This window comes from Elephantulus edwardii, unplaced genomic scaffold (assembly GCF_000299155.1).
Source record: "Elephantulus edwardii isolate Elephantulus edwardi_28Jun2011 unplaced genomic scaffold, EleEdw1.0 scaffold00054, whole genome shotgun sequence".
NCBI classification, from domain to species: Eukaryota; Metazoa; Chordata; class Mammalia; order Macroscelidea; family Macroscelididae; genus Elephantulus; species Elephantulus edwardii.
In genome coordinates, this window is record NW_006399804.1 from 12,764,910 (window position 1) to 12,781,888 (window position 16,979).

The 16,979-nt window shown below is 38.5% G+C and overlaps 1 pseudogene; it reads left to right on the plus strand.

The window, feature by feature from the left end:
* Window positions 1-16,979, plus strand: part of LOC102867008 — a 123,525-nt pseudogene that overhangs the window by 91,473 nt on the left and 15,073 nt on the right.

Sequence of the window (16,979 nt, forward strand, 5' to 3'; positions counted from 1 at the left end):
TCAAATCAGATCTGACTGGTACAGGAGGAGATTGTCCCTCCTTCCCCGGCAGAGCATCTGGTGGATTCGAACTGTGCGCCTCTGGGATTGTAGTTGCAGTTCCTTGCCACTAGGCCACCAGCGCTCCCCGGAGGGTAGGATTTTGAAGCTACATCTCACATACTTTGGTTCTATGACCAGGAGGGACTGATCCTTGGAGAAGGACATCATGCTAAGAAGGGTGAAGGGATAGAGAGGAAGACTCTGGATGAGATGGATTGATACAGTAACTAGGGCAGTAGGGGTAGGTGTGTCAGAGTCAGTGAGACTGGCTAGGAAAGGGCAAACTTCAGAGCTGTTGTTCTTAGGGTTGTAAGGTATAGGGTTGCTATGAGTCACAAGCAACTCAAAGGTACTTAACAACAACAACAACATAACAATTGACAGTCCTTCCATAATCTACTAATAACAAACATTCTCCTTTGGGGCAGTGATCCCCTTCATAAGTTAATGGAGAGTTAATGCATCAATACCAGCTATAGGTAAGGAGAAGGGAAAGTGTAGCCAGTTCAGAGGCCATGTTTTGGTTAGCAGCATAATGCCATATGGACTTAGCCTCACCAGAGCTCTCCTTAGAGGCTCTATTTTGAAGATCATTCGCTTTGAGTCATGCCCTATTTCAATCCAAGGGGCTTCTGAAAACAATGATAAGCTATAGTGTTTACTTTGAAATAGTATTCTGTGTATTTTCCCTATGTTCACAATTGTTAATGTTTTGTGCATTAGGAAATGGAAAGAAAAGTTATCTTATGATTTTCAAAGAAGAATTCAGTACATTTTTAACTTATTGAGCATTTTAAAATATGATGTTTCTCTTTTGTATGTAATTATTTACAACTGAAAGATTACTCTGGTTTAGTGGAAGGACACTAGACATTCAGTCAGAAGAAAATCTGAAAAATCTAAAACATGCTTATATTTTGGAACATCTGTTACAGAGTTGTAATAGTTAAATAAGTTAGTTTATGTCTAAGTGGTTATTAAGTGTCACCTTTTATTAGTTATCAATAATGTCAAGTTTTGTAACGGAATATAAAAGTTTTTGAAAAGATGCATATCTATGGATTGTTCCCAGGGAAAAGGCACTTACAGAACACTGGGACACTTCACATTTCCAATATATACAGAGTTCAGGCCTTTAATGTGGATTAGCTTTAATAGATACCAGCTATAAACCCATTTTGAATGCTATTCAGAAGAATGTGGCATTATTTTGGAAAATTCATGCAGACTACTTAAAATTTCATGACTCTTTAAATGTATTTCCATTTCAATGTTGTAAAATTTTAATATTGTAATGTATTTGAGAGAACAAGGAATACATTTCTTATTTTTACTCTTAACTAAGTACATGCTCAGTAAAGGCTCTTAATGTAGGTTAGTTATACATCTTAGTAATCAAACTAGTTTTTTTTTTGAGTTTGTTATAATTTTAAAAATGCTCTGTGAGTCTTCAATTCTTTTAAAAATTGTATATCAAGGTTTCCTTTTTTTACTTGTATGAAACTTATGAGTCCAGTTTTTCCAGTTGATATGGTCTATTGCAACCTTTTTATCATATGAACATTTTGGTTATAATTTTAAAAGGAAATTGTGAAATGTTATTTTATTATGTGCCAACTGATAGTTTCCTTTGTTTTACTTAGGTTTGTGAGAGTCATGAAAAAGAAAAAGATCTAGTGCAAACAAACCAAATGCTGCAAAACAAAATCACCATGCTGATATTGGAATTAGACACATTAAAAAATCAGGGCCAAGTAAAAGCAAAGCAATATGCTGAAGATATTGAAATTACAAGAAAGGAAAATCATGATCTTCAAAAGACACTACAGCAGAATGAGGCAACATTAGCAAATACAGTATCACAGCATAATGAACAACTTAATACTCTGTCATCTGAAAATGCAATGCTGAAATCTAGATTGGAAAATGAGAAACAAAACAATGAAAGACTGAAAACAGAAGCAGAATCATATCGTTCTAGACTGACTGCTGTTACACATGATTATGATCAAAGTCAGACATCCAAAAGAGACTTAGAAATTGCTTTTCAGAGAGCAAAAGATGAGTGGTTTCGTTTGCAGGACAAAATGAATTTTGATTTCTCTACCCTAAAAGAGAACAATGACTGTCTTTCTCAACACCTTTCTAAAACTGAAAGTGAACTCAATAGCCTAGAAATTGAGTTCCAGCAGACTAAAGATGCTCTCAGAGAAAAAACATTGGACTTAGAACGTGTAGAAAGAGACTTAAGCCAAACACAGCGTCAGCTGAAGAAAGTTGAACGCTTGTATCAAGGTGAGCAAGGTAAAGTAAGAAAGTACATTGGAAGACAGGAATCCTTCCAGGAAAGATTATCTGTGCTAGATAGTGAAAACGTGTTGCTTCGACAGCAACTGGATGAAGCTCACACTAAAGTCATCAATGAAGAAAAAACAGTCATTGATTTTCAAGACAAGTTTCATGATATTGTGAAAAATATTCAAATTGAAAGTGAAAAACAAAGTCATTTGCTTAAAGAAAGAAATAAGGAGTTAATTAATGAATGTAATCATTTGAAAGAACAAATGTGTCAGTATGAAAATGAGAAAACAGAAAGAGAAGTGAGTATGGAGAAATATTTTCTAAACATCTTGAAAGAAAATTCATAATAGTGCTTGTTATGACTAAAGGTTGACTGTACTTGATGAAAAGATAAGTTGTTGATATATTTTACTCTATCAGCTTAGAAACATATTTTTGTGTCCAGTAAATAAAAATTAGGCCTGAGAGGGGTTTTATTTTGAGTAAAGATATTTTGTCACCTGTGAAGTAGCTAAATTATATATTGTTGATCTATTGACCTGTTATTAATTTAATGCTATACTGATGAAAAATTAATAACAGAGGAAGAGAGGCAGAGGAGGGGAGAGAAAGAGAAAGAGGGAGGGAGAATTGCAGAGAGAGAGAGAGAGAGGAAGAATTGCAGTGTTTTGATATTCCTCACACTTTAATAGTGTAATGAAGCAGATAAAGAAAAATATTTATTTTTCTGAACAGAGTATTTTGAAACCAGGATTCAACTGAGTGTATTATATTTAATGTCAGTCAAATCCAGATTTCCCAGAGGAATTGAATTTCTAGATGCTGTATCTTGTATTACTAGTTTTCTGTCAGTAGCATTTGAGGCATTTTTAGTTGATACAATTTTAATTTTATTTATGTCCAATTGAATTAAATGTGGAAACATTTTTAGTGCCAAATCCATATTGTACAGTGTAACACAACACAATTTGGATTAATGTAGAAAAAATTGTGCTGCGTGATGTAATTCAGTGGTAAACAGGAACGCATTGTATGAGAAAAAGTAGGCAAGTGCTAGAAACATGCTTTGACATTTTTTAAATGATATAAGAGTTATTAATATAATTTATAAAATGAATAATAAAATTAGTAACAGAAGTATCTTACTAGGTGACAGTGAGACAACTACAGCAAGAATTGGCTGATACCCTAAAAAAGCAGTCTATGTCGGAGGCTTCACTGGAAGTGGTGTCACATTATCGCACTTCTTTAGAAGATGAGAAACAAGCTTTAAAGGAGAAATTAGGTCAAATCACATGTCAAGTATGTATGAAATTTAACATATCAAAATAGTTATCAGTGTGTTTAGAGTCTTCTATGAATAAGATAAACTTTCATGGTACAAATTATAGATAACTTTCTTTTGTATATTTATCATTATTAATTTTAATTTTTATCCTCTTTAAAATGCACTTATTTCTTAAATTTAAGCTTTATTCTGCCATTTGAATGACAACTTTTTCACAGTATTTACCCTTCGGAAGCTTGAAACATTCTTATAATTCTTTACAGAAGTTGCGAGCTTTTAAAAACTTTTATTTGCTGCCAGATAGTATTTGTTAGCGATATCTCTGTTGTGAGGGAGAGGCAATCCAGATTAAATCTGAGAATAATGTTTAATAAAATGTTCCAGAAAGTTTAGGTATATTTAATCTTCACTTCTGGGACTACAGAATCTGTATATATTTATTTCATGGATTAAAGATAACTTGCCATAGAACTCCATTATACTCTTTAAAGTGCAAACTGTTAATGTTTTAAAATATTTGAAAATATCTGCTTTCTTTAATTTTCAATATATTATTAACACAAAAGTAACAACTAATTGCCATCAATCCTGAACCAAGTCATAAATAGCATTGAGTTGGTTGTGTTTTTTTTAAATCCTACATTTATCTATCTTTCCTTCTCTATGTTTTCTCTGACGGTTCTTTCATTGGTCTTACACTTTTTCAGCACTTGTCATCTAGTCTGTGCAGAACAATTTGGCCCTTACTTTCCACTTTATTGCTTTTATTTATTTTTCCATGAGTTATAATCATGACTTCTTAACTATAAATTTTTCTAAGGAGCAAATATTTCTCATTCATGGCACTTATCCTTGTATAAGTTTAACAGCTGTGTGGGTCATTTTAAGTACTATGTTGCATATCAATACTTTTTTAAGACTTTGACATAATAAAGTTTTGGGGTTTTAAAAAAAATTCCGAAGAAACCCTTTTGATTGAGTTCAGATTCCCCAGCTGCGGCAGGCTGATTCCATCATGCATTGTAGACACTCTCTTTTATTAACATAACAATAAGACCCTCTAACCCTGCACTGGAGAAAGGATACACCCCTAACACACATCCTTGATTTAAAACCATGCCGTGTTCCCTTTTTCTGTTCAGACAACAGTTTCTTGGATTAGATATAGATTTCATGTGATCATAATTAACTGTTCTAGGATTCCCATTAGGGAGCTCTGGTGGCCCAGTGGCAAGAAGCTGCACCGCAATCCCCGAAGGCATGCAGTTCAGGGCCACCAGCTGCTCCAGGGGGAAAAAATGGGCAGTCTCCTTTGGTGTGATTAACTGAAACTCCCTCTCCCCAGGGTCAGCTAAGAGTCAGTACACAACAACAACAAACAACAGGATTCCCATTCTTCTTAGTGTTTTCCATAGTTGTTATGATCCACACAAATACTTGTGTACAGTAGATAAAATACATTCTTCTGTCATTTTCTTTTGTCAACTGGGCTCTATCTAACATCAGCAGTGATAATCCCTGGTGCTGGAGCTTCATTTAAACCCACCTTGAACTTTTGGCAGTTCCTTGTCAGTGTATTGTCCCAGCTGTTGTTAGATGATCTGCAGCAATATTTTGCTTGCATGTAATATTAATATTGTTCGATAATTTACACATTCTATTTGGATCACTTTTAAACAACTAGCTAATGGAGAAATGAGTTAATACTCTACAAGGAAAAAGGAGGATTTGCCGTTTGGAAGAAACAGCACCTTTGAAGTGAAACGGCTTTTAACGTGTTTTTATGTCCCTGTTGGCCGCACTAAACAGTGCTCATTTTCTTGGAAGCAGCACCGCTGAGATGAAGGTGAACGTCTGGACGTGAGTTTGGTGGAGGAAGCTTCTGGCTGCGAGAAACAGACTAGTGCCCCCTGCCTCTGCTGACAGCTGGAGAAGCTCTGAGGGCAGGGGGAAGGGAAAAGGCCCTGATCCTGCCTTGCAATCAGGAGAGGGTCCTATCATGTCGGCAGGAGAATGGACACCCTGTCATCTTGGTCATGGTGATTCTAGGAAAAGGACTTAACATCGTGCTAAGAGACTGGTCTCCTTCAAAAACCAAAAGAAACAAAGCCATACAAAAGCCCCTCACAGTCATCACGTGGGTTCCGACTCAAAGCAAAATAAAGGGGTTACGTAACAATGGTGTCCTAAATAAGGGGTGGGGCCAACGGTGGGAGGAGCACATGGTTGCCAAGATGCAGTGCACGTGCCACAGGGCTGGCTGGCTGGAGCCCGGAGCCTCTGCATGTCATGTCCCCGCTGTTCTTCTGGATCCCTGGGCCCCTGGCTCCTCTTCAGGTTGCACCCACTGTTGCTGCTGATTCAGGCAGCGTGGCCTGCACATTCCGCACCGGACCTCAGCTACCCAAGCACTGAACAAGCAACTGGACGTCACCAGCCCTGATCAGCTACCAGAATCGCCCTTAAGGCTGATGCTTCTCCCTGAGACAGGGGATTTTGGAGTCAAGGCAAGGGGTCCCTTGCATCAACTCTGGATGTTGGCCAGGTCTCAGGAGGTCCTGCATTCCGCAGTACACCTCCCACCCCCACTCCCGATCTCATCAGGAACTGAACGACAGACAATCTGCCCCTGCTTCACTGAAAAGTAAGAGATGAGAATAACAGAGATGAATCAGGCAGAAGGCCACCAGTCACTGGAACACTCTCCTACCTCTTGATAGTCGTAGTTACATACCGGCTGACTATTGTTCCCGCATGGATGGAGGAACAAATGTTTAGCTCAGCACAACAGCTTGCTAAGGCACCTTCTGTTACACTTAGAAAACTAAATGACCCATCCAGCCTGAAGATTATAATCCTCTGGACCCAATATGTGATATGGTTCACCCTCCTTTGAAACTCTTACAGGTAACAGATGAATGTCCAGAGCACCCTGCGGAAAATACTGACTCTCCCGGGGAGGAGGATCACCGTCTGCCAAGTGGTCTGCCTCTGATCCATCAGGAGCTCTCAGGTCTGCCTCCAGAACCCCCTGAGGAGATAGAACCAATTGTTTAATTAGTTAGAGGTCCCAATTCATCCTTCAAAGTCCCCAAATTCGGTTTTAACCTACATTCATTGTGTGATAGAATGAAAATTCAACCTCTGGGTCATCCTAAGGCTCATTATTACATCTTGCCAAACTTATTAATTGAACCTGTGGTTGGACATACTCCAGCACAACAGGATGCCCTAGTGCAGCCTCCAGAATCCCTTACGGAGAATAAATTTATTCGAGCTGAGGAACAAATCATAGCTCAGACTCCAGATCCACCTGTGGTGGTCACATCTTCATTCCAGAAGGATGATCCACTTCAACCTCTAGATCCTCCAGAGGGTACTCAACTGTCTGTAGTGGAACAGAATGGCACACTACAGCTTACAGAGTACAAGAAGGAGAGTGAAAAAAAAAGAAGAAGGAGAATGAAAACTTTTTATCCTGGAAAGAGGATCTTGCTCGGCCTCCAAGCCCCAATGACAATGTTGAACATTCAACACAACTGAATGACCCAGCACGGCTACCAGACTCCATGAAGGAGTATGAATATCCTCCTGCACAGCTCCCTGAGGACGCTTCTTCAGTCCTGCAAGAGGTCTGGATCAAACTCCAAATCCCCCTACAGAGGCAGTAACTCCACCAGCAGCAGAATATCATGAAATCATGAGCTCATCTCCAGGTCAAGGTAAAACCCTGCATCCAGTGTTGCCCAATGTTGCAGTGAAACTTCCACATTTGATGATTACCAAAAACTCGGAATCAGCCTCAGGGGTTCAACCTACTCCAGCCTAGCAGGATGCCACAATTCAATCTCAAGAGCTGTTTGATGAGGTTGAGGCTCTTCTAAGCCAGCAGGAGAAGACATCACAGGCTCCAGAGTCCATGGTAGAAGGTGAGCCATCTATAATCCTGCAGGAGGCCCCTGCTCAGTGTCTCACAGAGATTGAACATTCTCCAGTCCAGCTGGAGAACTAATTACAGCCTCTGGAAACTACTGAAGAAATGGAAATCATCTGCAACTCTGCAGGAGGCCCCAGTTCAACCTTCAGGGTTTCCTGCAGAAGTCTGAATTTCTGCACTCCAACAGGATAATCCAACAGAACCTACAGATTCCACTGACATGTTGTCAGTTCTTTCAGGCCAGAAAGAAGACTGAGCCCAGCCTCCAGAACAATCTGAGGAAAATGAATCACCTTCAACCATTTAGGAGACACCTGCTGAGACTTCAGAGCCACCTAAAGAGGTTGTTTCTAACATCCAGGACAACATGAGGTAACAGTTTCACCTGTGGATTCAAGTGGAGCTCAGCATTCAGCATTGCCCATTGCCACAGTTGGCCATCTGGATCTAGGGCTTACTATAACTTCACAACCCATTACAGAGGTTGGATCTTCTCCAACCCAGTTTTAGGCCTTATTTACCACCTCAGGAGTCCTCCCCGCCCAAGGAGGGTGAACCTTGTCCAATACAGCAAGGAGTCCCACTGGGACCTCCTATGAAGGTCAAACCTTCTCCAAAAAACCAGGAGGACCCATTTCAAACTTCAGGAGACTGAAACATCTCCAGTCCAGCAGGGGAGCCAAATAAAGTCTCCAGAGCCCCCTATGCTGGAAAAACCTTCTCTAACTCGACAAGAGGTTCCATGTAAGCCTCCAGAACCTCCTTTAGATATTAAGCCTTATCCATTCTAAATAAAGTCCCCATCTTATTCACCAGATCCCTCTAAGGAGGGTGAATCTTCTCCAGCTCAGCAGGGGCTCCCAATTCAGTCTCCTGAGCTCCTTATGCAGGTTGAATGTCCTCTAACTGTAAGAAGCCCCATCTCCGTGTGCCGAGGAAGTTCAGTCGTCCTCAGTCCAGCAGAAGGGTCTTGTTCCATCTCAGGAACCTCCTGTGAATGCTGAAGCATCTTCAGTGGAGCCAGAGGTCCTAGTTGTACCTTTACAGCCTCCTAAAGAGATAGAGGCTTCTCCAGGTCAAGGCAAAGCTTTAACTCTACCTCCGGAACCCTTTGAGATTGTGCAACCATCTAGAGACCAGCAGATAGCCTGTGTGCCATCTTTAGAACCCCTAAGGAAGTGGAGTCTTCACCAACACTTCAACAGGTCCCACCTCAGACTCCTGAGCCTTCCACGGAGATTGAACCTTACCAGTCCAGCAGGGGACTCCTCATCAACTGAGTGAGCCCCCTAATTAGGGAGAGTCTTCAAACCAGCAGGGAGTTCTAGACCAGCCTTTAGAGCCTTCTAACATGGTGGAGTCTTTGACAACCCCACAGGTTGCCCCAGTTCAACTTTTGAAGCTACCTAAGGGAGATGTAGGCCAGCTTCCAGTGCTTCACGAGGTAACAGTTACACCAACAGGTTAATATCAGGTCAGCATTTAAATGTGCCTAGTGTCACAGTTCAACCTTTGGACCTAGATCTTGTCATGATTCCGTCTACAGTCCCACAAAAGTCTACACCTTCTTCACATTTTCCTGAGGATGAACATTCCACAACCCCAGAATAGACTGCAGTGCCTTCTTCAAATGTTCCTGAGAAGACCATTCCACATTCACACCCATTTCAAAACAAACATCCAAACTTAGGTGGTGTTATAGCTCAGACTTTGGATCCAGAGCTTCCTGTAATACCAGGTCCTACTACACAGGTTGAATATTCTATATCCCAGCAGAAAACTGGATATTACTATAACTCCAGAACCCAATATGGAGGTTGAACCTTCTCCAACAAAACAGGAGACACCAACTCAACCTCAAGAAGTTGAGGCTAATCCTCTAGTGAGCCATGAGATGACAACTCCACAATCAGATCAGGCTCAAGTTCCGTATTCAGATTTGTCCAGCATCACAGTTAAACCTGGCAATTTGGAGTTTGCCATAACTTCAGAACCCACTACCGAGTTGTACATTTTACAACCCTGCAGAAGAGCACAGTTTCTCCTACAAAGCAAGTCACTATTAACGCATTGGACTTAGAGCTCACCATTTATCCAGACACAAATACAGAGGTTGAACATAACTGCAACAATCCAGGAGACTCCAACTCAGACTCCCGAGCCGCCTCAGGATTCTATAGCTCAATTTCCAACAAGTCCTCAGGAGCTTTCCAATGTGGCAGAATCTTTTGACAACCCAGCAGCCAGCCTCAGTTCCACCTCCAAGTCAAGATAAATGTCAGCAATCAAAGGTGCTGAATGTCAGCATTCAGTCTTCTAACTTGGAGCTTACTCTACTCTGGAACCCCAAATAGAGGATGAATCTTCTCCAGCACAGCAAGAGCCACCAACTCAATCTCTAGAACCACCTGAGGAGGTTATAACTCAATCTCCAGTATATATTGAGACAGGTCAGGACCAAGCTCAGAATTCAAACATACCTTATGTCAGAGTTAGACCTACAGACCTGGAGCTTACCACAGCTCCTCAGTTCACCTCGAAGATTGAACATTCCACTGCCCTGCAGAAAACCACACATCCTCCAAAGTACAATATAGTTCAGTCTTTGGATCTAGAGCTTACCATAGCTCCAGAAACCTTTATGGAGACTAAGCCTTCTACAAATCTGCAGAAAACTACCTCTCCTCCAAAGCAAGTTACGGTTCAACTTGTGAATGCAGGGGGAACCATTACTCAGCATTTCAGCATCAACTGAGGCAGTTTTGTATTCTCCAGTGACTTAGCTTTTTTTAAGTTGCAGCTCACATAGGGGACACAAAATTTTTACTGTGCCACTGACACAGAGCGCCACCAACAGAAATGATACTGACATATGTGAGCTCTGTGTTTGCCAAGATGAAACATTGTTCTGTACTGGCCTTCACCTAGAGAAGAAGCTCCCCAGAGTGCCTATGCCAGAGCCCAACAGGTACAGTGGCCCCTTCGCTGTCTGTTCTCCACACTCTGTTGACATGACAGCCCTTTTCCTCAATCTTCCTGGCTCTCTCGTTTATCCATTTAATATTGAACAACTTCATTTTTCACCTAATATTTTTCAACATTTCTTTGTCATTCTCTTTACTATTGTGACCACTTCTCCAGTCTCTTTTTTTTATTGTCCTTATTTTTCCTGTAGTTTGAGTTAAAGTTTACAGAGAAATATGAAGTCAATAATTAATCCCGTTTTGTCTTGTGACAAAATTAGCTTCAATCCTTTGCATGTAACAACACTCTTCACACTTCCTCCCTGGGTTCCCTGCTCCCAGGTTCCCATCTTTCCTGTCCCTTCCTGCCTTCTGAGTTTTGTTTGAGGGTAAATACTCCTTTTTGGTCTTTCATGGTTAATTGTGCTGAGCAGCACATTCCTCAGGGGTGTTTTTGTTCCCTTTTAGGCCTGTATGTTGTTTCATCCTCAGATTTGAAAGGTATCTAAGAGCCATAGAAATTATGTCAATTTCTATCAGACCAACAAAGCTGGTCTTTTAATATAATAATATAAAATTTTGTTCTATATTTTTCTCCCACTTTGTCCATGACCCTATATTGGGATCGGCACATCCAGCTTTTCTGGTTCCAGGCTGGTGGAGGTTGTGGTTCATGCCATTTTCCTTTAGCCTTTATCATTTCGTGCTTTAACTTCTGCTCCATTCTCAATTTTGTTCCATCATCTTTACTAGATTATGTTCCTTTTGCATTTCACTACCAATAGAAGAGATTTGTTGTTGTTGTTGTGTGTGCGCCTAGAGTTGAAACCAACTCATAGCTAACCCTGCAGTGAGTTTTCAGAGGCAGTAAATCACACAAGAGGAGACTGTCCATCCTTCTCTCCACAGAGCAGCTAGAGGATTTGAACCTCCAGTGTGCCTTTCAGACTGCAGTTCTTACTAGTCATCTGGCCTGCTGCCTTTGCCAATTTAAAAGCACCATTGAAGTTGTGTGTAAAACAGTCAAGATGCCCTGTGATGGGGAATGTCACTGATCCTTCACTTGTCATGGCCCTGCTGCCCCTTTGTGTCCTCCTGCTCCTCACTTTGGCTTTCGTGGCTACTGGTCCAGTCAGTAATAAAGTTTTTATACTAGGTTTACTTTATAGAGGAGAATTATTTAAGCAAATGGTAATTTTTTCCCTCAGTATTTAAAAAAAAAGGTCTAAATTTGTCTCTATTGTGGAGCCAGAGCTGGTACTGAAAGGTATATAGCTCTTTACCAACTATAAAGCTCTTGGAACTGGCTTTCCTGGTCCACCACAGCTTATAACAACTCATCTTGCTTTATCCATTTACCCAACATAAGCACTTGCTAGGAATGAATCCATTCAGATTTTGTTAGCTAGTGAAATTGGTGAAAGATTTATAAAGTACTGGAAGCATTTCCTGGGCCACAGATTCCCCATTTGATACCATTTTCAAATATATAAAACATAATTAAGTTTAACCCATTTAAGAGACCATTTCTGTTGCCAGAATAACATACCAAATTGTATGAGAACATAAAATGCATAGTAATACTGTTAAACACTTATATAGACCTGCCTATCTTCTAAGTGCTCTTAAGTATTCTACATGTATGCCCAAAGGATGGGCAGTCTTTTAACGGGCCATTTACTGCCACTGAAAACTCTGTGGAGGGTCAGCTCTTTGTGGGTTCTACTCAGCAGTACACATCAGCAGGATATTCGCTACATCAGCAGGATATTCGCTAGGTGCTCTTAAGTGTTCTACACGTATGCTCAGATTTGATCTTCCCGGCGTCCTAATGAAGTAAGAACTATTTTTACCTTCACTGTACAGATGCATAAACTGAAATACAGATGTTTAAGAATTTGTTCAATATCCCACAGGTGGTAACTGGGGATTTAAGACCCAACCATTCTGGTTCCTCTATCGATCTCATTGCCATTGAATTGGAATGACTGATCCTGACCTTCCATCCACTTTTCACAAATTGTAAATCTCAAGGGAAGAGACTGCCATCTTTCTCCAGCATAGAAACTGGTGGATTCAAACCACCAGAGGGGTGCATGCCCTTTGGCTTTATCAGCAAACTCCCTATGGATTACACCGCTAGAACTCCTCCCTAGACTGGCACTGTCTCTCAGACATCTGAGTTAATCACCAACAGCAGCATATTAACTTTAATCATTTCAAACATAGTCTTGGTCTTTCACATATGTGAAAATTTAAAATTAGAGTTCATGTAGTGGTGCTTGAAATACAAAACTTATGAACTAGTGTAGAGGTCAATGAGCTTTTCATGAAAAAATTCAGATAATAGTTATTTTAGGCATCTCAGGTTATAAATTTCTTATTGCAACTACTACACTCAGCCATTGGACTATGAAAGTAATTGTGTATAGTATACAAATAAATCAACATAACACTTGTTCCAGTACAATCTTCGTGACTAGTTGGTGATGAGCTGATTTGTACTAGATTATCAGTGTTTTTTTCTCTACTTTGTTTCAGTTGGAAGAAGCACAGAATGCTTACACTGAGGCAGTGCAGCGCGCTGAGAAGACGCAAGAACACTTACAAAAGTATGGTTTAAGCTGCCCAGGAACAACTACAATAACAAATAAGCAATGTAGTGTGAGAATTTTATGTTATGATAATGAGCACGTGTGTAGGCTAAGGGGAAAATCTTTAGCTTTAAACTATTTTGAAATGCATTATTTTTATATTTTATCTTTGTTACACAAAATCCAATTAGAAAAGCACTATTATATTACCTACTTTTCCACAATTCATGTAATTATAGAATTTATGTAAATATTTTCTGGAGTCTCATCAGAAAATATGATTTTTTTTTCAAAAAGTTTGAATAATTATTTTTAAATATTCCTCTTAGGCTTGAAATTGAAAACGCACAGTTAAAAGTTACTCTCAAAATGCAAATGGGAAAAGCTGAACGTCTTCAGCAAAACCTGTTACACACAAGTTCAGTAAGTTAATCTTTTGATGTCATTCATACTAAAAAGATATTTCTATGTCTCTGTCAGTAGAATTTGAGAGTATTTCAAGCCTGTTGTTAATTGGCGTCCAGTAGATTCCTACTCTGTGTATTTTCCAGGCTGTGACCTTTCAGCAGTAGATTATCAGGTCTATCTTCTGAGGCATCTCTAGATGGATTTGAACCTCCAACCTTTCAGCTAGTAGTTGAGCTTATAATCATTTGTACAACTCAGGAACTCCTGTCCAAACACCTGTCACTCCTAAGCTCATGAAAAATAGTATATTATATTTTTAAAGAGCTAGTTTCTATATTTTAAAGGATCTTTGTTTTTTTATTTTTAAGTCTGAAGATGAAGAAGAGCAATTAAAGAAACGTGGTACTTTAAAACAATCTTTAGCATCTTCTTTAGACCTAGAATTGAAGAAAAATGAATTAGAAAAAGAAATTACTGGGTAAGATTTTAGTATTTCAGATAATGTCTATTATATATTGTTATTGGTTTAAATGATTTGTTGTTGTTGTTGTTGTTATGTGCCGTCGAGTTGCTTGCAACTCATAGCGACCCTATGTACGACAGCCCTAAAGCCCGCTCTATCCTGTGCCAATCACACTGCCTCCGACACACCCATCCCGATTACCCCAGTCACTAAATCAGTCCACCTCATAGAGGGTCTTTCCCTCCTGTGCCTGCCCTCCACCCTCCCAAGCATGATGTCCCTCTCCAAGGACTGGTCCCTCCTTACAACATGTCTAAAGTATGTTAGAAAAAGTCTCAGAATCCTTGCTGCCCAGTTTGACCCTTTCCAGGATGAATATTTGTTTTCTTAGCAGTCCATGGTACCCTCAATACTCTTCTCCAGCACCACAGCTCAGAGGCATCAATTCTTCTTCTATCCTCCCTAGTCATTGTCCAACCTCTGATGCATAACAAGTGATAGTAAAGACCATATCCTCTATCAGACACTCCTTAGTCTCCAGAGTGACACCATTGCTCTTCAGTACCCTGGAGAGGTCCCTAACAGCAGGCTTTCCTGTCGCAATACGTCTTTTAATTTCCTGGCCACTGGTGCCAAGAGTGTTGACTGTGGAACCAAGCAAACTAAAGCTGTGAACAATCTCAATCTCTTCACCATCCATCCTGATGCTGCCAATTGGTCCAGTGGCAACTTGTTTTACTTAATTAAAAATCTAACCTGGATTCATTTTTATTTGTACATTTTTATAAATCAATTCTGTTTTAAAATTTACCTCAAAACTTATATCACATCTGAAACTTTTGTCTATATTGTTGACAGTAGTATTCATCATGTATCTAAACTTTTATTTCTGTAAGATATTTTGATTTCTTTGGTAATCTTTCTTTTAGTAGTGTTCTTCCCTTAGTTTTACTCTTTGAGTATATTAAAGCTTATTTGCATCATTCTTCATCAATATAAAAAAATTAATCTTGATTTGGCTTATATTTCCGTTCTACCTCCTTTGTATGTATAAAATATGTTGAACATAAAAGAGTATGATTTGTAGAAGATGAATAAAATTAGCAATTGCATTTTCATCACTCACATTCAAAAAAGAATATTTCTAATGTCTTTGAAGCACCCAGCATGACTTCCTCGTTGTTTATTTAAGAATCAATTTAAGGATTCATATCTGATTCGTGTTTCTCTCTTGTCTCATTGTTTCTCTTCATTGTTTTGCATTTTTTTCCATTTTGTTAATATTTATGAGCAAAGGTCTCTAGTTCTTGTAACATGGTTTTTAATACCTACCACATTATCTTTTCTGATTTCCTTTCTAAAATTCTTTTTCCTTTTTAATCACTCAATCTTCAATGATTTTAATCACTCAATCTTCAATGACTTTTCTTTTTCTTAACTATCTCAGTATTCTCCTTGACGATTATTGTTTTTAAAATATATACCCAGTCTCCTTCTTGTAAAGTATGGCTAATAGGCTAACTTTATTGAATTTTATTGTCTTTTCAAAGCATTCTTATAAACTTTTCTTCTTAGTGTTGGAGACTAATGTCTGTGTAATAACTATTTATTAATACCTTAATAGTTTATAAAATGGATACTAGTAATTTATTTCTTTGAGTCACTTATATAATTATATTATTTAACTTTACCTGCTGTATATGTCATAAAAATTATCTTTAATTTTAGTGTTTTTCTTGCTAGGTTAGCTTGATACAAATGAGAGGATCATAATTTATGAATTATTTTACATATGATAAAATATATATTCAAATTATTGTTAAATATTTACCTTTAAAGAATTTAACCTACTCATGTACATTCTTACAGATTTAAGAAACTATTAAAAATGAAAAAAAAGAAGCTACAGGAATATGAAAATAATGAGTTTAGTTTCAATGGAGATTTAAAAACTAATCAAATTGAAAGGAGTATTGAACAAGCTATGCTAAAACATAAGGTAATCTCTAATCTGTTTTGGGGGATATATCACTTAGTGCTTGAAGTACCAATATAAAGTTTTTCTTACTAATTTTAATTATTCCATGCCACTAGCACCAAATCATGGTGTTTGGTGTTTTATTGGTATTGTTACCAGCTTATCAAGATTTGATTATTATACCGTTCATGTCAGCCATTTTTAGTGTATAATGTAGTGGTTTTTGTTATAGTAATAATTTGGTACAACCATTATTTCCAGAATCAACTTTAGGACATTTTCCTCTTCTTAAAATGAAATCTCATACTTTTTAACTGTTCTTGCCTAATCATCCTACTCCTGTACCACACGCCTAGGCAACTACCAAGCTCATATTTGTTTCTCTGCTTTATAGATTTGCCTTTTCTGGACATTTCATATAAGTGGAATCACACAATATGTAATCCTTTGTAATTGCTTTTTAGCATATTTTCAAGATTTATCCATGTGTTAGTACTTCTGTTTATTTTTCTTGCTTACTAATATTCCATTTTATGTATATGCGTGTGTGTGTGTATTTATTTTATGTATCCATTCATGAGTAGTTGGACATATGGGTATATTTCCACTTATGGCAATTCTGAGGAATGAGGCTACTGTGGACTTACTTGTCAAAATTTTTATATAAACTTGTGTTTTCGTTTCTTTTGGATGTATACTTAATATCAGAGTTTCTAGGTTTCTAGCTTTGCTTAATGTTTTGAGGAATTGCCCCTTCTCCTATTTCTATAAAATTTTGGTCATGGGATCAGCTAACACAGATGCATTATTAAGTCATTGTTATTTACAGAATCTAAGTCGGGGCTATTAGCTTTCCTTTTCGAAAACCTGACTAATTCATTACCTTGGAGTTCACAACTAAACACTCTTTTGGTCTGGTTTTTGTGTGTAACACAAATGCTAAGCCTCTTCACACAAATTTTATATTCTCTGACATCACAGTTCCCTATATCCATCTTTCTTATA